General features: G+C 40.0%; 1 long non-coding RNA gene across 1 annotated transcript in view; it reads left to right on the top strand.

The window, feature by feature from the left end:
- The window catches only part of LOC141584448 (uncharacterized), a 388,524-nt gene that overhangs the window by 117,143 nt on the left and 244,043 nt on the right, over positions 1-27,338 (top strand). The gene's annotated exons all lie outside the window — the stretch shown is intronic.

Here is a 27,338-nt window from a genome sequence, read left to right as displayed (position 1 = left end):
ACTCTAACTCTTCTCAGGCGATCCACCCGCCTTGGCCTCCCAAAGTGTAGGGATTACAGGTGTGAGCCATTTCACCCAGCCAAGAAAATATTTTCAAATTATATATATATGATAGGAAATGAGCATCTAGAATAGAAAATGTCTTACTACTCAATGCCAAAAATACAGACAACCCAATTACAAAATGGGCAAGGGATTTGAACAGATATTTCTTCAAAGAAGCTATGCGAATGACCAATAAGGACATGAAAAGATGGTCCACATTGTTAAAATTAGAAAAATGCAACTTAAAATCATGATGCAGTACTAATTTTTACTCACTAGGATGGCTATCATCAAAACACAGATTATAACAATTATCAGTGAAAACGTGGAGAAATAAGAACTGTCCCTCACACATAGCTGGTTGGGAATATGGTGCAGACACTTTGCAAAAACAGTTGATAAGTTCTTCACAGTGTTAAACATAGGTTTACCATATGACCTAGGAGTTCTGCTCTGGGTATCTACCCAAGATAAATGAAAACATGTCTACACAAAAATTTGTATTACAGTGATGTTCACAGCAGGATTATTCACAATAGCCCCAAAGTGGAAACAACCTAAATGCCCATTAACTTTTAAATAGATAACAAGATGAGCACATCCATATAATAGCATACCACCGGTCAATGAGAAGGAAGAAAGTACTGATGCATGCTACAAGTCGGATGAACCTCAAATATAGTATGCTGTCCAAGAGTCCGGCCACAAAAGGCCACATAGTGTATAATTCTATATGTAGGCAAAGATAGGAAGTAGATGAGTGGTGATCTTGGACTTGGCCTTTGGGGAGATAGTTATGGAGATGGAGAAAATGAATGGATTCTGCCCAGTATGTTATTATGTTTAGGTAGTAAAGGTGCTGAGACTTGCTGGTAGAGGGGATGGGGATATGTGTGAAAGAGAGGGCTTAGAAGTGAAGCAAGTTTGGTTCTCCTCACAGTCCTCTCCTGCTCTGCACATTCACCATGCGGCAGTTGGGTGGCCAATGAATTCATCCAGCTGGGTTACCTGGGCTCTAGCTTGTTGCCTCTGGCATGGGGAACTTAAGAGATCAAACTACAGTTACATGCATGGTGCTTGATGTAGTATTTATCTTGCTAGAAACAAAGGGAGGTATCCAGCATTCAGTAAGAGTGATGTCTCTGAATTTTCTCTTCAATTCTGGAAAAGTTGGCTATTTGCAGGGCTCTTGAAGAGTAATAACCACTTTAGTCCCAAATGTTCGTATATAGGTCAAAATCATCTTTCTTCCTTATAAGCATTTCCTTTGAGTGTTGAGGGTCTGCTTTCAAGTTTAAAGCAGCTTTTTAGTGGTATCATCTCTTTTAAAACAGGATCAGAAGGTAAATGTTCTGGAGAGACTAAAATCACCTGGGTAACCATTATAAAAGACACACGCACATTTAAAGACCACAGTGCTACCGAGATATGAAACTTTCAGTGTAAATTCAGCCCAAGCTGAGAACATTTATTTTTTTTCCCCCTGGCTTTTCTGATGAGAAATAAGAACGGATATTTGGAGAGGAGGAAATTTCATATCCAAAGGGTTTCTTTTCTTCAGAATCCAGCTTGAACATGATTACCAAGAGACTTGTGAAATGCATAGCCACTCTGAAAGAAGATGCTTGCCTTGCTAAAAGTGACAAATTGCCATCCAGTATTCTGGTTTTATTTCAGAAAACTTATGGACACTATGCATAGCCAAGGGCACTAGGGACAGAACAAGCTACAGGTTTATACAAGAGAAAGTAAAGCTGCCTGGGCTACTGAAGGTTTTTTTTTGTTTTTTTTTTTTTTTTTTTTTTTTTCTTCTAATATTGACAGCCATTGACAAAGCATGAGAATAAAACTCCTTTGAAGATGGACTGTTACCTGGACAGGATGCACTATTTAAATCAGTGACCTTAACCTCTTCAGACTCATATATATGAGGATAGGTCGGAAAGGAGGATAAGCACAGTCTCCCCTGTATACCAGGATTTCCAGTCACTTAATCAACTGAAGGTTGTGTAGCTTATGAGCACTAAGTTTTTGTCCAGACTTCCTAAGTTCAGATCCCAGATTCTTTGCTTATTGTACGTATGTCATAAGGCAAATTACGTAACTATTTTGTGCTACAGCTTGCATATTTTACAGTGCAGATGATTAGTACCTAACTCACAGGGTAGTTTGAGAATCAAATGAACTTATTTATAAAAAATACTTAGAACCCTGCCTTGGCACATACATGTGCTCAATAAATATTAGCTAGTATCATTTACCGAGTGGCCGTTATGTGTCAGGGAAGGTACTAGACGCTGAGGATACTGTCGTAAGTGAGATAGGAAAGATCCTTGTACTTACGGAGCTAATGGTACATTGGCGTCTTATTCACGTGGTTAGCCTCATGACACGTGGGGTCCAGAGATAAGACATTCTGTTCTAGAACTGTCCTAACCTCCACTTCCCCGTGGTGATAGGGAATTTATTCACAACAAAGATGTGGAATATGAATGCATGCACATGAAAGCCAAAAAGGGGTTCTTAGATGTGGGCAGAATTGTGGCTGCCCAAGTGACTCACAGTTAGTGATGGGAGTCATTTGGGGTGGAAATAAGCCTGTAAATCTCTGGCTCACACCTGAGAAGATGCTGAGTGTGCTCACATCTTTGTTCCTGACTTGGTAGTGACTGTCTGAGGAAAGGGAAGAAGTGAGTTGACAAGCAGGTTTTCCAGAGGGAATTACAGTTGTGGTGGCATTGGTTTATCTACCTCCTCCTGGTTTCATTGTTTTTCTCTTTTAACTATTATTGGTATGCATTAGTATTTTGTTATGAGAGCGGATTGATATTAGCAAGAGGGAGGTTTAATGATGTGGAGAACCAGGAAGACCTAAGCCTGCTCCTCTGAAGGGCTGAGTTACTACGAATGGCGAAGAATCCATTACTACACTCGTGATACAAAGTCTGCAGTGATAGTTTCTATGCTATTGATGAACAGCCTTCTGCTGGAGGGACTTAAAGGCCACTCAGTAGAAAAAGTAATTATTTTCTCTTGTTCTCTGGACTCCATGTATATTCTTGATCAAATACTGGTATGATTACTTTCTTTGGGATAATATTCTATATTTTCATGCTTCTGTTATGCATGGGGGAAGAATGGAAAGATTGTAGAATCTTAGAATTCTAATTTTCATTGAGATGCTACAGGCCACAACCTGCTATCTTCTGCCAGTTCTCATCATTAAGTCAATTACCTATGGTCATTCTCATCTCTTTAAGAAACTAGAATCTGCCTTAAGAGTAGTAATAAGAACAAATAAAGAAAACCCTAAAATAAGCCCATGCCTGGGATGGGATAAGCATTCTTTCTGAAATAGCTCGATGTATGTGTATATGGGAGTCTCCATATTCTTTAGCTACTTAATAGTCATCTTGCAGGGACCTCAATTTATCTGATTACATAATGGAAAGAAGAAAATTATCTTACTAAGTTCATCAGTCAGGAAACTGCAAGGTTTAATTCTTACTCACTCAATGATTGTAGATTATAACACTTTCTGAGACTCAGTGTCCTCATCTGAAAAAACAAAAACAAAAACAAAAACAAAACAAAAACCTGACTCCTGGGGTTCATGAGACTCATGAGATGTGTTTAAAATTACACAGTAAATTTTGAAGGACCACACAAATGTAGGGGATGATTATGGTATATCCCTCACAAGTGAATATTTATCTTCCTCCCAGCATGGTGAGTTGCTGGCCCTAGGGAACAGAGGGTGGTAGGTTAAATTGAATTATTAATATGATCTCGTGCTGATAATTTTTTTTTGTTCCTTTCTCTATCTTGTCTCTCACAGAGCTACCATTTACTACCATGTGGCCCAATTGATCCATCTAAATTACAAATTGTAAATGTAATCATGCTATTTTACTGATTTAAAAAGTCAAGAAACAACAGAAGCTGGAGAGGATATGGAGAAATAGGAATGCTTTTACATTGTTGGTGGGAGGGTAAATTAGTGCAACCATTGTGGAAGACAGTGTGGCAATTCCTCAAGGATCTAGAATCAGAAATACCATTTGACCCAGCAATCCCATTACTGGATATATATTCAAAGGATTATAAATCATTCTACTATAAAGACACATGCACATGTATGTTTATTGCAGCACTGTTCACAATAGCAAAGACTTGGAACCAACCCAAATGCCCATCAATGGTAGACTGGATAAAGAAAATGTGGCCCATATATACTACAGAATACTATGTAGCCATAAAAAAAGGATGAGTTCATGTCCTTGCAAAGGACATGGATGAAGCTGGAAGCCATCATTCTCAGCAAACTAACTCAGGGATAGTATTGTTATGTGTGATTTTGATACTGTCATTTTGATGCTACCTGGCTGTTTTGTTGGTTAGTTGATGCAGATTCTTGATTGTGTCGATGCTCTTTTACCATTTGGTGTGTTTTTGGAGTGCCTGGTACTGGTTGTTCCTTTATAAGTGTAGAGCCTCTTTCAGGAGTTCTTGTAGAGCAGGTTTGGTGGTGATGAAATCTCTGAGCGCTTGCTTGTTCACAAAGGATTTTATTTTTCCTTCGCTTATGAAGCTTAGTTTGGCTGGATAGGAGATTCTGGGTTGAAAGTTCTTTTCTTTAAGGATGTTGAATATTGGCCCCCAATCTCTTCTGGCTTGTAGGGTTTCTGCTGAGAGATCTGCTGTGAGTCTAATGGGCTTCCCTTTGTGGGTAACCTGACCTTTCTCTCTGGCTGCCCTTAGTATTTTCTCAGAATGCAGAAACTAACTCAGAATCACACAGCTTCATGGAAACTGAACAACTTGCTCTTGAATGTTGACTGGATAAACAATGAAATGAAGGCAGAAATAAAGATGTTCTTAGAAACCAATGAGAATGAAGACACAACATACCAGAATCTCTGGGACACATTTAAAGCAGTCTCTAGAGGAAAATATATAGCAATGAGTGCCCACATGAGAAGAAAGGAGAGGTCGAAAATTGACACCCTATCATCAAAATTGAAAGAGCTAGAGGAGCAAGATCAAAAAAACTCAAAACCTAGCAGAAGACAGGAAATATCTAAGATCAGAGCAGAACTGAAGGAAATCGAGACACAAAAAACTCTTCAAAAAATCAATAAATCCAGGAGCTGGTTTTTTGAAAAGATCAACAAAATAGACAGACCACTAGCCAGATTAATAAAAAAGAAAAGAGAGAATAACCAAATTGATGCAATAAAAAACGATAAAGGGGATATCACCACAGATTCCACAGAAATCCAAACCATCATCAGAGATTATTACAAACAACTCTATGCACATAAATTAGTAAACCTGGAAGAAATGGATAAATTCCTGGACACCTGCACCCTCCCAAGCCTAAACCTGGAAGAAGCCGAAACCCTGAATAGACCAATAACATGGTCTGAAGTCGAGGCAGCAATAAAGAGCCTACCACCCAAAAAAAGCCCAGGTCCAGATGGGTTCACAGCGGAATTCTACCAGACATACAAAGAGGAGCTGATACCATTCCTTCTGAAACTATTCCAGACAATCCAAAAAGAGGGAATCCTTCCCAAATCATTTTACGAGACAAACATCATCCTGATACCAAAACCCGGCAGAGACTCAACAAGAAAAGAAAATTTCAGGCCAATATCCATGATGAACATAGATGCAAAAATCTTCAATAAAATACTGGCAAACCGATTGCAACAGCATATCAAAAAGCTCATCCACCATGATCAAGTAGGATTCATCCCGGGGATGCAAGGCTGGTTCAACATACGCAAGTCCATAAACGTAATTCACCACATAAACAGAACCAATGACAAAAACCACATGATTATCTCAATTGACGCAGAGAAGGCTTTTGACAAAATTCAACAACCCTTTATGCTAAAAACCCTCAATAAACTAGGTATTGATGGAACGTATCTCAAAACAATAAAAGCTATTTACGACAAACCAACAGTCAATATCATACTGAATGGGCAAAAACTGGAAGCATTCCCTTTGAAATCTGGCACTAGACAAGGATGCCCTCTCTCACCACTCCTATTCAATATAGTACTGGAAGTTCTAGCCAGAGCAATCAGGCAAGAAAAAGAAATAAAGGGTATTCAAATTGGAAAGGAGGAAATCAAATTGTCTCTATTTGCAGATGACATGATTGTATATCTGGAAGACCCCATCATCTCAGCCCAAAATCTCCTGAAACTGATAAACAACTTCAGCAAAGTCTCAGGATACAAAATCAACGTGCAAAAATCACAAGCATTCCTGTACACCAGTAATAGACTTCAAGAGAGCCAAATCAAGAACGAACTGCCATTCACAATTGCTACAAAGAGAATAAAGTACCTAGGAATACAACTAACAAGGAACGTAAAGGACCTCTTCAAGGAGAACTACAAGCCATTGCTCAATGAAATAAGAGAGGATACAAACAGATGGAGAAACATTCCATGTTCATGGTTAGGAAGAATCAACATTGTGAAAATGGCCATACTGCCCAAAGTAATTTACAGATTCAACGCTATCCCCATCAAGCTACCAATGACCTTCTTCACAGAACTGGAAAAAAACACCTTAAACTTCATATGGAACCAAAAGAGAGCCCGCATAGCCAAGTCAACTCTAAGCAAAAAGAACAAAGCAGGAGGCATCACACTACCAGACTTCAAACTATACTACAAGGCTACAGTAATCAAAACAGCATGGTACTGGTACCGAAACAGAGATATAGACCAATGGAACAGAACAGAGGCCTCACAGGAAAAACAACATACCCACAACCATCTGATCTTCGACAAACTTGACAAAAACAAGCAATGGGGAAAGGACTCCCTGTTTAATAAATGGTGTTGGGAAAACTGGCTAGCCATGTGCAGAAAGCAGAAACAGGACCCCTTCCTGACACCTTACACCAAAATTAACTCCAGATGGATTAAAGACTTAAACATCAGACCTAACACCATAAAAACCTTAGAGGAAAATCTAGGCAAAACCATTCAGGACATAGGTGTAGGCAAGGACTTCATGACCAAAACGCCAAAAGCAATGGCAACAAAAGCCAAAATAGACAAATGGGACCTAATCAAACTCCACAGCTTCTGCACGGCAAAAGAAACAGTCAGTAGAGTGAATCGGCAACCAACAGAATGGGAAAAAATTTTTGCAGCCTACCCATCTGACAAGGGGCTGATATCCAGAATTTACAAAGAACTAAAGCAGATCTACAAGAAAAAAACAAACAAGCCCATTCAAAAATGGGCAAAGGACATGAACAGGTACTTTACAAAAGAAGACATACAGGAGGCCAACAAACATATGAAAAAATGCTCATCATCACTGGTCATCAGAGAAATGCAAATCAAAACCACATTGAGATACCATCTCACACCAGTTAGAATGGCGATCATTAAAAAATCGGGAAACAACAGATGCTGGAGAGGATGTGGAGAAATAGGAACACTTCTACACTGTTGGTGGGAATGTAAATTAGTTCAACCATTGTGGAAGACAGTGTGGCGATTCCTCAAGGACCCAAAAATAGAAATCCCATTTGACCCAGCAATCCCATTACTGGGTATATATCCAAAGGATTATAAATCATTCTACTATAAGGACACGTGCACACGAATGTTCATTGCAGCACTGTTTACAATAGCAAAGACCTGGAACCAACCCAAATGCCCAACGATGATAGACTGGATAGGGAAAATGTGGTACATATACACCATGGAATATTACGCAGCCATCAAAAAGGATGAGTTCACGTCCTTTGTAGGGACATGGATGAACCTGGAAACCATCATTCTCAGCAAACTGACACAAGAGCAGAAAATCAAACACCGTATATTCTCACTCATAGGCGGGTGCTGAACAATGAGAACACAAGGACACAGGGAGGGGAGCACTACACACTGGGGTCCGTTGGGGGGAAATGGGGGAGGAGCGGGGGGTGGGGAAGTGGGAAGAGATAGCATGGGGAGAAATGACAGATACAGGTGAGGGGACGGAAGGCAGCAAACCACACTGCCATGTGTGTACCTATGCAACAATCTTGCATGTTCATCACATGTACCCCGAAACCTAAAATGCAATAAAATAAAATAAAATTAAATTAAAAAAAAAAAAAAAAAAGAAAAAACTAACTCAGGAACAGAAAACCAAACACCGCATGTTCTCACTCGTGAGTGGGAGTTGAACAATGAGAACACATGAACACAGGGAGGAGATCATCACACAGCAGAGCCTGTCAGGAGGCTGGGGGCTAAAGAAGGGATAGCAGGAGGGTGGAAGACTAGAGGAGAGATAGCATTAGGAGAAATACCTAATGTAGATGACAGGGAGATGAATGCAGCAGACCTCCTGCTCCCTGGCCTCTTCCTGCTCCTGGTGCCCTCTTTGGAGAGGAGCAAGGATGTGGTTGAGTCCAGGTGCTATTGCAACCTGGCTGGGTGTGCATGTGCTTAGGGTGGTACTGACACACTAGTCCTCTGATGTCCTCACCTCCTCCAGACTTTGAGCACTGACAAGCACAGGAGGGAGCCCAAATGAACGGGTTGAGAGTGGCTCAGGGCATGCCTGTAGGTGCCCCTCAGCATGAGCAGCCTGGGTGCCATGGATAGCATGTTGATGGCAGGAGGCAGAGAGGTTCCCGGGTAGAAAGAGGTGAGTCCTGGTGAAACCCCATTATAAGCCTGGGGGCTGGGCTGCCAGTTCTGGGTGGAGTCTGTGGCTGGAAGGGAAAACTTACGGTGCTATTTTTGGGCCCTCCTGTGGATCAATCAGCATGTACTTCCTCCCTTCTGAGTCCATAAAACCCCTATGTTAGCACCTGGAGCTGATCACCCCACCACAGCCAGAGTGCCTGGCTGTGCACAGTGGCTGGACCCTGTGCTCACTCACACACCGCATGCTGCTCTATGCCTGGCTCACCCTTGGCAGGTGTGGGATCTGGACCGGTAGCAGGAGCCAAACACAGCCTGCTGGGCTGAGTGGGCAGAATAAGTCCAGTGGGCCTGAGCAAAACTGAGGCAAAGGTGCCACCTGCCACAGAGGTTTTAAGCTGGAAAACTGATATCCCCAAGGATTTTGTGACAGTATTTCAGCCTAAAAGATTCATTTGTATGGAATTACATCATTTGGACAATTGTCTTAAATATGAATGTCAACTTGTCTGTATAGACATAGCCTACAAGAGATAAAATATTTTATAAGAAAAAAATGTTACACAGACCTTATGTTCCATGAATGGTTCCACGTACACAAATGTAGTACATTATTCTGGTGATTCTAATGTGGATTGGCACGAGTTTTTGAACGTGGTGGCTAGCATAGCTGCTTTTTAAAAATATAAAATAATTTCTTTTTTAAGCATTGGGCTATCCATTTTTGTCTAATATTGGCTATACAAATTCCACAATAATTGTTTTGAAACATTGAAAATTTTTAAAATTATTGAATCATGAACAATACATGTCTGTATTCAGAATTGCTGTTTATATTTTTAAAGTTCAGGGAAAAGAAAGTGTAAAAGTAATAGAATCTTGCTTACATTGATGATTATTTAATCATAGGGATGCTGAGCACATATCTCTTATTGTTAAAATCTCTATTTGGCATCTAAAAATACATGGATTCAAGGGTGCTTTATTTTATCTTCAGCATACTACTTATCACAACTTAATATTTTTAATCGTTAATTTTTTTTTTTACATATTTATCATAATGTGGTTTGGCTCTGTGTCCCCACCCAAATCTCTTGTTGAATCATAATTCCCAATGTTGGGGGCAGGGACCTGGTGGGAGGTGATTGGATCATGGGGGCCAATTTCCCCTTGCTGTTCTCATGATCGTGAGTTCTCACAAAATCTGATGGTTTAAAAGGGTGTGGCACTCCCCTGTTCACTCTATCTCTTGCTGCCACATGAAGATGTGCTTGCTTCTCCTTTATCCTTCTGCCATCACTATAAGTTTCCTGAGGCTTCTCTGCAATATTTCCTGTATAGCCTGTGGGACTGTGAGTGGATTAAACCTCTTTTCTTCATAAATCAGGTAGTTCTTTATTGCAGTGCAAGAATGGACTCAAGCAATTGCCATTCTGCACTGCTGTGGGGGGAGGGATTCTACTGTCTTGTTTTCTGCTCTGTCCCTGGTGCTTCGAACAGTCCCTAGTACACCGAGGTGGCTTCATAAATATTTGTTGTCTGACTCACTGCTTTCCTTTTTGCATTACTTCTGAATGAAACATGAGAAAGATAAAGAAGTGACTGACCTTCCTGGCAAACACTTCTCTGGGAAGATATTGTCTAGATCTTCTTCCACTCCACCCAGCTGGGCCAACCTCTGAATACCCACTTATGTGCACAGGCACTAAAAGAAGAGGGAGGCTGTTAATTGCAAACTGTTTTTCAGTGTTGCTGAAAGGTCACCACTATCAATTATGACATATATTTGAAGAGAAGGAAGTCCTGTCTATATGGCAATATATTCCACGGTGTCTAATTTGTTTGCTGTAATAAGGCCAGGCCCAGTTATTGATGAATCAATCATTCGTGTCTTGTATACTGATGACACCACCTATGTCTCTCTCTCAGATAATGGTGTTGCATACAGAGCTTGTTGCTGGGCTGTATATTATTAAACTCCATAAACATGTTGAACATTAATTGCAACTGCTGTGCAAGAAAACTTTTTTTCCTTTTTGTGGTGGAGAGTTAAGTAATTTATACAGGATGACTCAAGCCATGTCTCTAGGCAGTGGTGAAATGCTGTTAAATCAATCCATATGGCCGATCTCTGCAAGAGAATCAATTGTATGACCTGCATGGGTGAATGACACAGGGCCTCTCAGCCATGCTGAGTTCTTTCTTGCTGTAAATGGACTAGCCCTCGAGGTGTTATCTCCACATATTTCTTGAGCAAAGAAGTAGCAAAAATTACAGGGTCAATTTAAACCAAAACCAAATGCTCATCTCAATTAAGTCAAGTGAATAGGAATTTTCCTTGATTTTCTTTTCTGTGTGCATTCTGCCTTCAGTGTACAAATAATTATCTTAATGCCTCATTTCACTTTTCTGGCACAAATAGCTTAGTTCACGGGAATAAACATCTTCTGATAAAGACAGGAGGTGAGATCTGAGGCCAGGTCTGGGACAAGGGGGCTTGAGATTTTAATTCCCTGGAGAACCAGATGTAAGGCTGATGCTACCATTGGATTACTTTCTGCATGTTAGAGCTTTGCCTCAACTCTTTTACTTTCATTTATTTTCATTGTAGCCTTTCAACTAATTTATTACTTTTAAAAGTGTTTTAAAGGGTAACTTTTAAGAATGTCATCAGAGGAAGCAACTGCTTTCTTACTCCTCTGTTCTCCTAACCCCCCAGCTTAGCTGCTGGCTTGGTTTGATTGTAATGTATTAGGGAATAACAATACTCCCTTAATGGTAAGGACTCACCTGCATTTTCTAAGAAAAATATGCTTCTTAAATGGTAGATGCAGAGTTAGTTTTCCCTATGCATCCACGAATGGCATTTATGTAGAGTTGTAGACTAAAGAATAATTGGACTCATAGATTTATAAAAATTTAGCGACTCTCAGTTTTCAAGAGAAGCCCGGTTAGATTGTATCTTGGATTCTCTTTAATGGAGAATGAAGAAGATGAATCTTCTAGAATGCAGGTCAAGGCATATGCATTAGTTTTTTAGTCCTTGATTTTCCATTGGCAAGCATCAATTGGAAAGCCAGGATGACCCATTTAGATAGTGATTTGTAGAGGATATATGTAGGTTTTCTGTGAATTTCTTCATGCAACCCTTATTCTGATATTATTACTTCTTCTTTTGATAAGCGTATGTGGGTGGAGAGAAGGTTCCTTTCCATTATGTTTTAGTCCATTTTCATATCGCAATGAAGAAGCACCCAAGACCGTGTAATTTATAAAGAAAAAGAGGTTTAATGGACTTACAGTTCCACATAACTGGAGAGGCCTCACTATCATGGCAGAAGGTGAAGGAGGAGCGAAGGGATGTCTTATGTGGCAGCAGGCAAGAGAGCATGTGCAGGGGAACAGCCCTTTATAACACCATCAGATCTCATGAGACTTATTCACTTATCTCTTATTCATGAGAATAGCACAGGAAAAACCCACCCCCAAGATTTAATTACCTCCCACTGGATCCCTCCTATGATACATGGGGATTATGAGAGCTATGATTTATAATGAAATGTGGGTGGGGACGCAGTCACATCATTTTATTGGATTCTGATAATGTAGAAGACAACTGCGTTAAGCATAGCACATAGAAGGGGTCATATGATGGGGACCAGATTAATCTTAGTATCCCATTCCATTGGCTGTAGTGTTCAGCCCAGTGATGGATTTCAGACCAAGTCAATGAGAATTTTCCCATGGAATTTTTGTATGGACACAATATTTTTGGGTTGCTAGTTGAGATGTTACAAGTGTGAATTGTCTAACTGGGCATTCCCTACCACCCTCTCAGCCTGTCCTCACTCATGGAGGGAATGTTGTAAGAAAGAGAAAATGAGAGCAACATACAAAGAGAAGCAGTGGGCAGGAGAGGGAGAGAGAGAGAGAGAGAGAGAGAGAGAGAGAGAGAGAGAGAGAGAGAGAGAAAGAGAGAGAGAGAGAGAGAGAGCGAGTGCACACAAGTGAGAGGAAACTATGGAAAGTGTTTAAGTGCCCATATTCCATTGTTTCTTGAAGCCAACTCCTCTGAACTCCCTTGTTTCAAGTGCTCATTACATTTCAGAAGTTTTGTGTCAGTTTTTTTGTCATGTTCAACTACAGGTTCAAAGTAATATGTATACTTGATATGAAGCAACAACCACTGCCCTGCTTGCTGGGAAGGACTGACAAGTCTCAGATTCTTGGAAGACCCCAGGTTTCAGAATGGCCTTGGAGTTTAACCTACCTGAAGAGGAAGTGGCAAGAAGTTGCGTTTATACATCAACCTTAGAGACAAGTAATTTTTCATCCTAACCAACACCCTAACATTCTTCTGTAATGCCTTCAACCTTTTAAGACATGACTCTTTTTTCCTTCAGTTCATTTTATGTTTCTAGATTTAGCTGTCAACAGTTTCTTCTTTATTTTCTTGCTTCTACTTCTCAGTTTTGTTTTTCATCTTTTGAGATATACTTGCATGACTGGTAGTTACTACAAAGCCGTGTTGACTATTACCCTTTGAGCAGGGGAAAATATGTCTCCTCTAACTCTCCAGGAATGCAGACATCTAAACAACCATGATCCTTTGATAATTTGGTGATCAGAGTCTTTGCTTTGTTCTCCTGATCTCGGACTTCTACAGATTTATGACTACATGTTGCAAAGAATAGCTGCCTTCCTCGTGGAAGTCTCAGGATCTGATGTTAGATTTGTCATGTGGCCTTAAAAATGTGAATCAAGTTTGAGAAGGTTCAAGGGTTGAAGGGAGCTTCCACCCCTAGAAATTGCCTCTTATCTTTCAGATGGTGCAAGATTCTGCCTGCTGTGTGCTGGTTCATTTTTTAGATATGTGACCATTTTTGATAGCTATTGAAAAGGAATGCACAAGAGAGAACCCTTTGAGGTGATTCGAGGTCTCCCATTTGCCGCCCTTATTGCCAAGAGTACAACTTCATTATAACATTTACTAGGGAGGGAGATGGCAGAGAATGGAATGAGTATTGGACGTCAAGTTGGAGATCCTGAGATGGGAGTCTCAGCTTTGTTCAAATTAGCTCTGAGGCCCTGGGTATGTTACTTATGTTTTGTAACCCTCAGATCAAGCATTTGTGAAATGAAGGGGATGGTAGTACTTGCTTCATGGACTTCTTATGTGATTCAAAATAAAAATGAGGATATAAATATGAAAGTACTCTGTGTAGGGAAGAGAGTGGCTGGAACATAAGGCAATGTTCTTGTTAAGATGCCATACGTTAAAAGGCATAACACATTCTAGGAGCATAACACAAAATGAAAATCAACTCCACGTGGTGTAAATTTTTTTTTTTGGAACAAAATATTTTTTATTAGGAACTAGCCATTTGAGGAGGATGCTGTGTTTATAATCTTTGTGTAGCTTTAAAATGAAAAACTTTGTATCTATACTGGGGGACAGGTAAAGTCTATGAATTGAGCCAGCATGTGAGTTCACTGTGAGTAAGGAGATTGCTCTGCTTAAAAATTGCTAATATGTATTTACTAGTTTGGTGCATTCAGAATTGTCGATTCAGATTGTATAATTTCATAAAACTCAGTATGGATGTGTAGGCACGTGCAATTCTGTTGGTTATTTTGGCTGTGCTTAAACGTTTTCCCAAGAGAGAAATTGGGATCTGGGTTTTCCTCATTGCAGCATGTACAACTCTATGCTATGCACACGCATACACATACTTCCCATCCACCCACCAAAATTGCCAAATCACTGGAGTACTGAGGCCTCTCTGATATTAATCAGGAGCGTTATAAATCATATAAGAATCTGCAAGCCATGGAGACTGACTTTACCTGCGCATGAAGACTGCCACTCCCCTTGGTCATTAGGTCAGATGGTATAGGCTTTTAGGGGCCCTATAACTTGCCATCCCCAAACCTCCAGGGACCATGAAGCCAGGAAAGGGTTACAATGTTTGAATTCAAAACTTGACAAGGGGATGCTGTCTCTCATAGCCCTCCTGGTCTATCACAGAATGGCTTGATTACATGGGCACGTGAGGAAAGGCTCACTGTGATACACTAGGGTTCTCTGCCTCTGTTCATGGATGATTTTGAAAAACAGCTCCAGAACAGCTAATTACAAAATAAATAAAAGCAAGTCTTTCTGTGCAGAAGAGTTCTGGGAAAAAAAAATAATGTCTTTTTTCCTCACAGCTTCCTTTCCAGATAAGCCTAAGGTCAAGAAATAACTCCCTGAGAGCAGGTTAGAAGGGGAAGTCTGAGGATATTTTAGAAATAGAATTCACCAATTTATTCACATGTGTAAAAGATGATTCTATCAATACAGGGAGGCCTGGACTTTCATTAAGAAGAAAACAATGCAGAAGCGTTTTAACTAGCCAATTACTGAGAAATCTGTAGAATTATTTGGCAAAAATAAATAAATAGGCAGCAATGAATAATTAAATGTGCATTGTAATACAAGACTTCTTCAAGAACTTACCGGAGAAAGGAAAACAGCAAACCAAATTTATAATCCACTAGCCAGGTCTGGTTAAGAAGGAAACAACAAGAGAATCCCATGGAAGGCAGATGCAAATTATTTTGTTTTCTGAGCGTCTAATCCCCGTTAATGCCACCCAGACCTGCAACACAGGCTTAGCTGGGTACGGTGGCTTATGCTTGTAATCCCAGCACTTTGGTGGGCTGAGGTGGGTGGATCATGAAGTCAGGGGTTCAATACCAGCCTGGCCAGCATGGTGAAACCCCATCTCTACTAAAAAAAAAAAAAATGCAAAAATTAGCCGGGTGTGGTGCTTCCCCTAGTGATGGAGTCTGCATTGCTTCCTCCTCAGCATGCACCAGTTCTTAAACGCCATGCTCTTCGTTGTTCATCCACGAGCACTTCTGCCTTTCCCCTATATACCCAGCTTCCTTCTTCTTGAAGAACACATTAAAGTTAGTTATTGTCCCCAGAAACAAACTAACAAAAAGCCCTCTTGCTTCTTTGGGGGTTCACCATTCTAGGGTGTGTTTGTATCCAGCTGGACTTTTAGACCATAAGAAAGGTCTGTCCTAACAATCCCATAACTACCCATGGCCAGGTTGATTTCTGGAAAGGGCAGCCTGCATGCTCTTCAGTGTGCACTCTCACCCTGGGTATATGCGTCCTGCACCCTTTCATTTTAAGGGGTTATTTTGCCCAGAACTCTGCCTTGGGTTTATTTTCCTCACTTCTTCATAATTAAGGTGCTTCATTATTCATTCCTTTTGATAAGGTTTGGCTGTGTCCCCACCCAAATCTCATCTTGAAATGTAGCTCCCATAATTCCCACATGTTGTGGGAAGGACCCAGTGGGAGGTAATGGAATCATGGGGGCGGGTCTTTCCCATGCTGTTCTCATGATAGTGAATAAGTCTCATGAGATCTGATAGTTTTATAAAGGGGAATTTCCCTACACAAGTTCTCTCTTGCCTGCCACCATGTAAGATGCCCCTTTGTTCTTTCTTCATCTTCCAATGAGCCAATTAAACATATTTGTTTTATAAATTACCCAGTTTCAGGTATGTCTTTTTTTTTTTAGCAGTGTGAAAACAGACTAATATATCTTTTGATGAAATAATAGCAAATCTGGCTTGGTGCAGTGGCTCAAACCTGCAATCCCAGCACTGTGGGAGGCTGAGGTGGGTGGGTCACCTACAGTCAGGAGTTCAAGACCATTCTGGACAACATGGTGAAACCCTGTCTCTACCAAAAATACAAAAATTAGCTGGGTGTGGTGGTACATGCCTGTAATCCCAACTACTCAGGAGGCTGAGGCAGGAGAATTGCTTGAACCCAGGAGGCAGAGGTTACAGTGAGCCGAGATTATGCCAATATACTCCAGCCAGGTGACAGACTGCATCTAAAAAAAAAAAAAAAAAGAAAAGAAAGAGAGCAAAAATCTCTGAAACCTGAGCTTGGCTCCTGATGTGGCCCAAACACATTCTAAGACCTAATTCCTTTTCAAGTTTAGTGTCCTTTACCTCAGACTGGGGAGTTTGAGGTAAAGAAAGGTCAGGAGGACCAAAGACTATTTAATTAATGCATTATACAGAAACCACTGCAGATGTTTTAAGTAGAAGGACATTTAATAGAAGGAATAAGGTGGTTATAAAATCCCCTGGGCTGGTACTACTAGGCCAGATTTTCAGGAATGACATCCAGAAAGTTATGGAATTGATCTTCCAGGTTATCACCTCTCTAGCTACCACTGTTTGTATATTCAAGAGCACATCCCATCAAGAAGCTGCTATCACTGCTAGCACTGTGTAACTGCCCAGGAAGCTGGAGGAGGGACCCTGCACACTTGCAGAAAAGCCTCATGTTTTCTGGACTGTGCTGGTCAGGGGTATAACAGCCAAGAGGAGCAGGCAGGTGGTCACTGCCTCACTCCTGCCTTTGAAATCTTATAGGAGTGCATCCAGGCTTCAGGCAGAGCCCTAACTGCAGGAGAGTCTGGGAAATGCAGCTTTTGGGTTTCAACCTCTCCAACTGAAAGGATGGTAGCACAGAGGTTTAGGAACCTAATGCACAGCATTCACCTCAACTGTTGATGGCTTTTATGCATAAAATTTTCAGAGTTACAGTATCATTATAGGAAAATATATTGAAAATTATATATGTAGTATCTCATTTTAGAGGTGGACAAACTGAGGTACAGAGAAGTGAAGTGACTCTTCTAAAAGCCACAATGCTCATTCTCTGCAGAGTCAGGGCAATAATGCCCACCTCTTGGCTCTAGATTATTTCCAGTTGAGCACTTTTCACTTAGGAGTCCCTGGGCCTGCAGGAAGGCACACAGGGTTGTGTTACGAGTACAAGCTAACAGGCCAGGTGTGGTGGCTAACGCCTATAATCCCAGCACTTTGGGAGGCTGAGGCAAGCAGATCGTGTGAGGCCAGGAGAATTGCTTGAACCTGGGATGTGGAGGTTACAGTGAGCCGAGATTGCACCACTGCATTCCACATTCCAACCTGGGCAATAGAGTGAGACTCAGACTCAAAAACAAACAAAACAAAAGGGCCGGGTGCAGTGGCTCACTTGTGTAATCCCAGCACTTTGGGAGGCCGAGGTGGGTGGATCACGAGGTCAGGAGTTCGAGACCAGCCTGACCAACATGATGAAACCTCGTCTCTACTAAAAATACATAAATTAGCCAGGCGTGGTGGTACACCCCTCTAATCTCAGCTACTCAGGAGGCTGAGGCAGGAGAATTGCCTGAACCTGGGAGGTGGAGGTGGCAGTGAGCCAAGATCGTGCCACTGCACTCCAGCCTGGGCGACAGAGTCAGACTTTGTCTCAAAAAAAAGTGCAAGAAATCAGAGCAAAATAAGGTTAATGCTGAATTAATTTTACATGTAATTTTAATTATGGGGGAAATAGTGTTGTTTGCCTTAAACCAAAGCACTATGTTAATGTGCACACATTTGTATGTGAACACATTTGTATTATAAATGGGATTTCCTGCCGGGTTTCAGGACTTGCTTCCAGGGCCCACTCACTTCCTTGTGCTGTTGGGGACCATTCTAGGAAAGAACTTGAGAAGCTTGGCAGCACCCCATGCTGTCTTTCTCGTCTCAGATATTGTCATAATATACTTCGGATGAGTGCCGTGTAAAAGTAAGTTTCATTTTCACTCAAATGCCACTTGTTCTGTGAAGTCTTCTCTTATGCTCCCATTGTAATTAATTGCTCCTTTCTCTGCACTTCCAGTGCCCCATATGTATGCTGGATTAGAGAACCAATTATAGTGTGTCTTGTTTTATGGTAAAATCCACACATTCCTATCGCTTTTATAAGGATGTGAGGCCATCCTTATAAAAGAAAATTTTTTATATTCGGTATATATGCATTCTGAATTCTATATATACATTCTGAATCTCAGCACCTAGCACAATGCCTTTTCATATGGAATGAAGTGGTGGCGGGCATGGGAGTGTTTCCTCTCATTCTTTCCTCCTCTTTGGGTAGCATAAGATGGCACTGCTCTGTTCCTTGTGGCAGGGCCATGTGCCTTGGTCTAGCTGATGAAATGAGAGTGACACGGGTGACTTCTAGGCTGAAGCAGTGAAACAGTCTTGTGTGACCCTCCAGCATTTTCTCCTCTGCTTTGATGACTGTGGCGGTCTTATACTGAGATGACAAAGCCATAGGAGGAAATAGGATGGCTTCCATGGAGAGTTGCTCCAACCCAGAAAGGACTTGGCCGAGGGGAAATAAACTTTTGCTGTGTTCAGCCATAGAGACTCTACGGTTTGTTTTCCTAGCCTGGGCTAGCCTTTCTTGACTCAGACAAGTGGCCTATAATTCATGGAATTACGTAGAGAGCCCAGATACCTATAGGTGTATTTCCTCAATGATACGATTTATTTGCAACTTTCCTCTTCCTCCTTGATATAAACCTCACTTAGACGTTGGGAGTTCTGAGTGAGAAAGTGTAACATGTTTAACTCTACAGGGGCCGTAACTGGACAGAAGTTGTCACCCAATTCAATTATGTCATTACCCAGTCTAGGAAGGACTGAGGCCATTTGGAAAGCTGTGAATGTCCCCAGCAGATGGGAAGATACCATAGCTCACCCAGGAGTTGCTGTACCTTTGACATGTGAGGGAAATTTACAACCCCAGTGGCTCACCTTCTCCACCTTGGCACATGCTAATTTTACTTTATTGTCTGTAGGGAGCACAGGGAGACGTGGGTTGACTCAATGACATTTTACTCTCCATGCACAAATTTTACTTTGTGTATGTGTTATAGGTAGCTTTCTGCATTCATTATAGATGTGCATTTACTTTTATACATACATTGCGATCACATATATGCAACATTTGGAGATGATTTCTGGGAACTTCCAAAAAAATCAGAAGAAAATAGGTGTTTCAAACTGATCTTGTCTTTTACTGGTTTAGTCTCAGAATATTTTGCTATCATTGACAAAAACTATTTTATTCTGGCTCAACCTCAGGCAAGATAGTTCTCCTCCCTGCACATCCATTTCCCTCTCTGAAAAGTAGGGCTAAAACTTACTCTTCAGGTTGTGTGGGGATTGGGGAGAATGTTTAAAGAATCCAGCTCATTACCTGGCAATTTGTAGGTCTTTTACAACAATAATTGGTATATTCAGATAGATAGAACATCGCTGTTTGGAAATACTTTATTTTTGAATTTCAGTGGACCCTCACCATGGCTGTTTGAAATAAATTTTATTATCTTTATTTTGTAGCAGAAGAAAGTGAGGCTTAGAAAGGTCACAGTGAGTTGTGCAAGGTCACAGACCTAAAAAGTGGGAGACCTAGAATCCAATCTGACTCTTGTCCTGGGGCTGTAGTTGGGAGGTGCCTTGAAGCAGTGATTAACAGAGGAGCAGAGTTGAAAACAGCCTGGGGTCGTTAGTACAGTGCCTGAAAGAAAGTAGGGCTTCCACAAATGGTTATGATTATTGTGTGATTGATTCTGGTAACCATTAATATGTCTCCCAGTTCATCTATTTCCATCATCAGGGACCCTTTGGCCTCGTCCAATTGACTTCTAGAAATAAAGCAGATATATTGTTCAGACCAGGCAATGTAAACCACTGTGAATAATCAAAGCATTTGAACAAAAGAAGAACAGATTATTAAAAATTACTGGGTGGTACAAAAGTAACTGCGTTTTTGCCATTGAAAGTAATGACAAAAACTGCAATGACTTTTGCACCAACCTTATAGTTTGTATGTAGTCATTCTCCAGTCAGGAAGCCATTTTCTGTACATTAAAATGTTAGAAATAAAATATGGCACTTCTCTGGGGTACAATATAAGAACCAGAGGTTTGTACCTTAAAGAAGTTACCATGTATCACATGTCATATGCCTCTTTTCCTCTCAGATGCCAGAGAGCCAAGATGCTGGCTTAGTTTAGGATGGAGAATAATTGTGCATGTCAATATTTATCCTAACCCAACACTCAAATTAGCTCCTCTAATAATCAAGCTGGAAAACACACCTCCCCCCTTGTAACCTGCTCTCCTACATGCAGCATTCTTCTGATACAGTTACTCATTTCAATTAATCTGAAAACAGAGGGAGTTGAGCTGCCCATCCATTTGGCAAGGGATTTGGGAACAGGATCAAAGCTGGTTTTGTTTCAATAGGGTCCCTGGTGAGCTGTTAATTACTTGGGTTTCAAATCTGATGGCATTTGAAATAGAATATTGAATTACACCTGTGTTTGGGGGTCAGTTTATCTTCTGATATGAAGGTAGATTTGTGGCAGGAAGGAACAGGAGGAAATGAAGTTAGTTTTCTTCCTGTGTTTGATGGGGGAAGGTCTTTGTTGCTGAAATATTCCTCAGGGCTTTGCATACTGGGTTAAAACAATAGGGAAAATTATGTTTCAGAAACTCTGAGCAAGAGCAGACCTCCAATTATCCCTCAAACAGATTAAAAAATGTAATCTTAGACTTGTTAATATGAAATATCACTTGCATAGTTATACAATTTCATTTTTTTTTTTAGTTTTCAGTAAATAAGGTGAATTGAAAACCAGTTTGGTGGAAAACTAAAAGTGGAATTAATGTTTCTGACTTTACTGTTCTATTATTTGTCTAGCACATTTAGATTCTAAATTTATTGAAAAATAAGCATTTTGTCTATTTGCAAATTTACACTTGTCAGAGGGAGAGATCTTATTTTGGAATATTTCACTTGCTCACTAATCTCCAAACACGCCTGCCTCCTTTCTGTTCCTTAGGCTCCCCAAGCTCCTCCTTGTCTTGAGGTGCTTGCTTTCTGACCCATCTGCCATTTCCTAGCTCTGTGTGTTTTATTGTTTAGGCTTCAACTCCAATTTCACTTCCTCCCAGAGGCTTTCTCTCCCACTGACGGTCTCATCACCCTATGTATTCATTGCAAGCATTGACCACAATTTGTATGTATTTAATTCATTTATTTGTCACAATATGTATTGTGCTTTGCTCATGGGAGAAGGCAGGGGAGGAGCGTAGGCTGTCTCCCATACTCCTGTATCTTCAGTACTTAGCATGGTACCTAGTATCTTGTAAGAATCTGGTATTTCTTTAGTGAATGAACAAACACATGGAATGAACACAAACCATGGCCAAACCTTCTCTTTTAGTGCACTGACCAAACCATTTGGATAGTATGCTATTCAGGTTCAGTCTTTATGCCTTAAAATATAATTTTATGAAGCTGGACAGTAACTGAAAATCTGTTGCAAACCTAAACCATTTTTGGCCAGAGAAAACTTTGACAACACTCCGTATCTGGGAGCCGAGCTGTTTATACCCTAAGGATTGCTACAGCTTATTTCCTGATTTCCCTTTAAAATGTATGTCTGTTTCTACATCTGTGGGTCTTTCCTCTTGTTTCCCCCTTCCCCCCTTTATTTACATTCTGCTTTTTGCCTTTATTTCTGCCTCACACAAACTGCTGACCATTTTCTCATAGGTTAGCTAAGAAATACAAGCTATCTTTCTTTTATCAAATTCATAATAGCTATTACTAGTAGAACCGATGGCAGCAGAATAAAACTGATGATGACTAAAACAACTTATGGTAGAATTTGTCATTGGCTAAAAAAAAATTGATGGCAAAATTAAATCTTCTTGACAAAATTTTGACTTGCAATATTTGATTTAGGAAAATTGAACTTTCTTGAAGTAAAGAAAACTCAAAATGGCAGAAGCCGTAACTGTTCAAATTTGATCTGGCTAAAAGAAAATGCTGATTTTAAAAACACTTTTATAAAATGTCTAAGGAAAAGGATTGATGCTGACCAAATAATGTCAATACAATGAAAATGACGATAAGATGAAAGGATTTGCCTTATTTAATCAAGAGAAGGTGAGGCTGGAGGAAACTCAGTGAATACATCTTAAAGTAGAGGAACAGCTATTGTGCTGAAGAATGGATTGTCTTCTGCTTTTCCACTGACAAAAAGAAAGGTCTGGGAATACAGGAGGGAGCTTTGGAAGAACTTCTCGCCCACAGCAGGCTGGGATGCCCTGAAATGCATTAACACAACCTGGGCAGTGAGAGATTGTAGAAGTATGTATGTGGTGGGGGGAGCCCACTCTGAAGTTTCTGAAAGAAAATGTAGCAGGAAGCTCTCATTCTGAGGTGGTTTCAGTGCATTCCTTTCTGTCTGAAGACAAAAAGATGAATGAGGAGTTTTCACCCCCTCAAGGACTCTTTTAGGCTCATATTTCTATGATTCTATGATGTTTTAAAATTCTGTTTTGCTCTTTGGTAAGAAAGTGAAATTATGCTGTCTGGAAAATGGAATGATAAAGCTTTGTTTAGATGTTGCTTTATATTTTAGTGTTAAAACTTTAGTGTTGCTTAAGAGGTTTAAAGATTGTTGTGTTCCTTTGACCTAGGTTTTGTAACTCTAATATTTTTTAGGAATGAGTTTTGTGCATGTGCAATTCTGTGAATAAAATGGTCACTGTGATGACTCCTAAGGATCATGGGTTTAAATTTGGAATAACAGAAATTTGCACTTCAAAGGAAGAAACATCTAAAGGTTAAGGAAGAAAAAACGATCCTTTGTGATAGCAAAAATGTAATTACAATCTTTTGGAGAAATGACGTACAGGCTGTATAAATGAAGAATCTTTGATGATCGCTTCGTATACATATATATGAAAAACGCAGGCCATCATATAACTGATTGTGATTTCTAGGGCTGCAAGTCTGTAATAAAGGGTTGCACCAAACAGGTGTGATGGGAGACCGGATGAAAAGATAGGTCCCCTGAATCATCCCAGAGGACAGGAAGTGACTCTGATCAAAACAGGAAAAGGTTACTATGAGTGGAACCAAGATGACAACCATCAGTAAGAGGCAAGATAGCGCTTCCTCTGATGACTGGGAGAGTTACTCTGTTTTCTCTGCTCCTCTAGCATGTGGGCATCATCAGGGAGGCAATAATTGTGAAGAAGGGATCATTAGAATTCAGGATGAAAGAAGCAAAGATATATAGTATGCTGAAGGAGGCTGTGAACTAGAGAGAAACTGAAAGAGAAGTCTAGTCTGTTTCTCAGTAATTATATTCAATAAGATCCTGGGAAATGCTAGGAGACTAAATATAGTAGTGAGTACTATACTTCTCAGAAAAGTAGTAGGTAATAAACCATCAGTGGTTGTGGATGAGGTTAATGTATTTTGCAGACCTAAGTGCCAGGAATTCTAAGGTACTGTTGGCCATCTCTCAGGCTAATGTTAGGTACAGATCATATCGCATATTTTGTTAATATAACTTTGTGGTAAGAATATTTGTCTTGTATTTCAAATACTCCAGGAGTGCAGGAGAATGGAATATATGCCACCTGCTGACAAAACATGAAACAAAATACCTGGAGGAAATCATGGAGTCTTGCACATGTATGTTATGGCACCAGGAAGGCAATGCATATTTTTCTCTTTCCTTACCATAGAAAATAGTCACATATCTAGTTTTTAAAAATATCAACTTTCATGGGGATGATACCAGTAGATAAGGAAATCTACAAGGGCTAGGTTAAGTTACTGATGCCTTTTGTTGAGGATTAGAAATTACTAAAAGAACCATGTGAATGCACATAAACACAGACATAAATATGTACATACACATGCATATACTTGTTTTTATCCATGTGCTTCTATTGAATTTCTTATGGTGATTAGTAATAAAGTTAAGTGTTTATTTTTGTTTTTAAAACTAAAGTGTGTTATTTATTATTGAAGTGTATGTAATTAAAAATTAGTTATTACTTTTCATTTGATAATCTTGTCATTTAGACCTCAAAGCCATATCCAAGACTCTCATCTATCTAGTGAAGGATACCTTTATTTCAGGCAAAGTACCTAGGAGGGACAGACTTACACATTCAGATTTCTAAATTGATGGTTTATGCCAGGGCATCTCTTTTCCATAATCCTCTGAATAATTAGTGTTTGATATAGAAGAAAAACATAGAGAATTGACCTTAAACAAGATGCTTTAGTTCTGTATATTTTTATATGAATTATGGGTCTAACAGAAGCCTGGATGTTCAAGCCAGTTTTGAACATTAGGAATGTGGGCTGTTAAAAGGTTAGTTTATTATAGACAGACATGAATTTCTAAGCGATTTACATTGGTCAGATGAAGTTGTTTTATCTGCACTTCTTGCTGAATAGACTTAAAAAGTCTTCTTATGTAAATTGTTTAAAGATAGGTTTTTTGCATGTGAAAAAGTGTTGACAAGTAAATCTAATATCGACAGGATTATAGCTTATAAATATTTATGACAACTAAGTACCCTTATATGGATTTCCTGTTGTCTTCTGCAGCCCTCTCCTCTCCAAGAAATTTCAGTGTGGAGAGAAAGAAAGTTTTACCATCAATTTGTGCCTGAAACACAAGATGAACAGACGTCTTCTGCATTAAAAAAGGACATAGGCATGCATTAAATCCCTTATGTCTTACTTTTTAATGATGCAATTGTGAATTATGTTCTTGTTGCATTTGTAATTAGAGGCTGCAGCAGATGGTGAAGACTTATTTTAAAGTGATGTGTCTATTAAAATAAGCCACACTGCCAAATGATTGTTCACTCTAACAGCATCTTTACACCCCTGAAACACTCTGATGCTTTGTTGATGTGTGGTTGATTACCACAGCTGATTACATATGTGCACATATTTGCTCAAAAATGTATCAGGGATATTTGATATGTGCAATACTTTATTTTAAAGTTTGTGTTATCACAATTACAGATAATGAAGCTTTCAATGAATTATTCAGTTACACCATCTACAAAGGGAAAGCACTGATTTTCCTTTTCAATAAAATTAGGCATGAATCTTTCTAAACTATTGAGGCTGATCCTCTCCACACAGTGAGAGAAGCTTTGAATGGAGAATAGGGAATTTCTGAGTATTGAAAGATTCTCTTATCCAAAATCTTGAAAAGAGCAGGTTTTGTAGGTTGCAATCAGTCCATGAATAGTGATGGTTTCTCCAGCTGAATGTGGGGATACAGGGAGACAGGAATTGAGTAAGGGCCAGGTGAAAATACAGTAGAGTAAGTAGTGAAATTGATGGCACGTATTAGAACAGGTTGATCTGTGATAACAAACAACACCTAAATCTCAGTGGTTTACAAAGAGTCACTTCTCTCTGACTACATGTCTAGCATGGTTTATAAAAGGGACTCTGCATCATAGTCCATAGGGACCAGGCTGATGGAGACATCTCCACACAGCCTTCTGTAATCCCTTTGCTAATTTAAAAAAGATGTGGTGGCCTATATACTAGCCTTTAAACTTCTTTCTGGAAGAGTTGCATGACATTTCCATTTATATTCAATTGGCCAGAGCAAGTCATGTGATGAAACCTAACATTAAGAAGGCAGAGAAGTACAACACTACTCTATGCTTGGACAAATTTAGTGAACTACAGTCATGACCAACTCATGGTGTGATTTGCTGCTAGGCTGTGTGCGCTTTTTCTACCATCTACTCTGACTGTTCCAGTTCTAATGTGGTGGCCTTGAAATAACACAAGATTGACCCTTTGGTGTTGAGCAATGTATGTAGAGACTTTTAGAAAAAGGTTCAAGTTACCTGGAGGGGCAGAAAAGTCCTCAGTTTAACATTTCCCAAACTGTGCCATTTTAAGAGGTGTTAATGCAGAAGAAACAATTCCTTAGTCAGCTGAATCTGGGAATCTTGGGTAAGCAAAGTTATACAAATGTCTTTACTGCTCAGGGCCTTTAATATGTTACTTTAAATATTTGTATGGCCACTACTGTGTGGATGCTCTCTCAATTCCGCAGCATCCCTTTTTCAAGAAAATTCTTATGGGACACGATTCTGTGGGAACATGCTTTGGCAGTGCTGCTCAGGTCTCTCCCAGTGGTGCCTGATGGTAGGTTTGGTCATCATTTTGGCTTTCGGGTTGGTGAGCACACTGAGGTGCCTGGAGGGTGTTGCATTTGGAGAGGGTCTGGAAGTTCCCGGCCCCCACCCATCATACTTTGCCCTACATATTTCCACCTGGGTAGGTTGTGTCATAATTGAACTTAATTATTGAATACTCAGTTGGTGTCTGTAGAATCAGAGAATCGTTACTAATTTGGGAAAGTGCTGCAGAATCGGTTTTGTTTATCATCTAGAAGGTATAGAGAACTTCCACTGCTATGCCCTCTTCCCCAACCCTCACCATCTCTCTATCCTGGAAAGGGAGAAATATGATTTTGATGGAGTAGGGGCAGACAAGAAATTCTGCGATAGGAAAATACATATGTTCTTTGAAGACTGAGCAAGGCTGACAGTTTTAGGGTTGGGAATGCTCTGTGCCATGATTCCAATCCCAAGAGACAGTAAAAATACTTCTCTGATATTAAATAATTTATATGTATGAAACACTTAGAACCAGGTACATTGTAAGCAGTATGTGTTATTATTGTTATTATTATTATTGGGCTACCAAAACAATAGCAATGACAAAAATCACTAGTAGCTTTGAATACGTTAAAGGTTCTAAACACTGTGCTAGGCTTCCAGATGATCTCATTTGGTCATTAAAACACCCTGTAAGAAGTGGCTACTC

This window comes from Saimiri boliviensis, chromosome 5 (genome assembly GCF_048565385.1).
Source record: "Saimiri boliviensis isolate mSaiBol1 chromosome 5, mSaiBol1.pri, whole genome shotgun sequence".
NCBI classification, from domain to species: domain Eukaryota; kingdom Metazoa; phylum Chordata; class Mammalia; order Primates; family Cebidae; genus Saimiri; species Saimiri boliviensis.
Note: the sequence above shows the minus strand (reverse complement) of the source record. Positions and strands in the feature narration are given on the sequence as shown.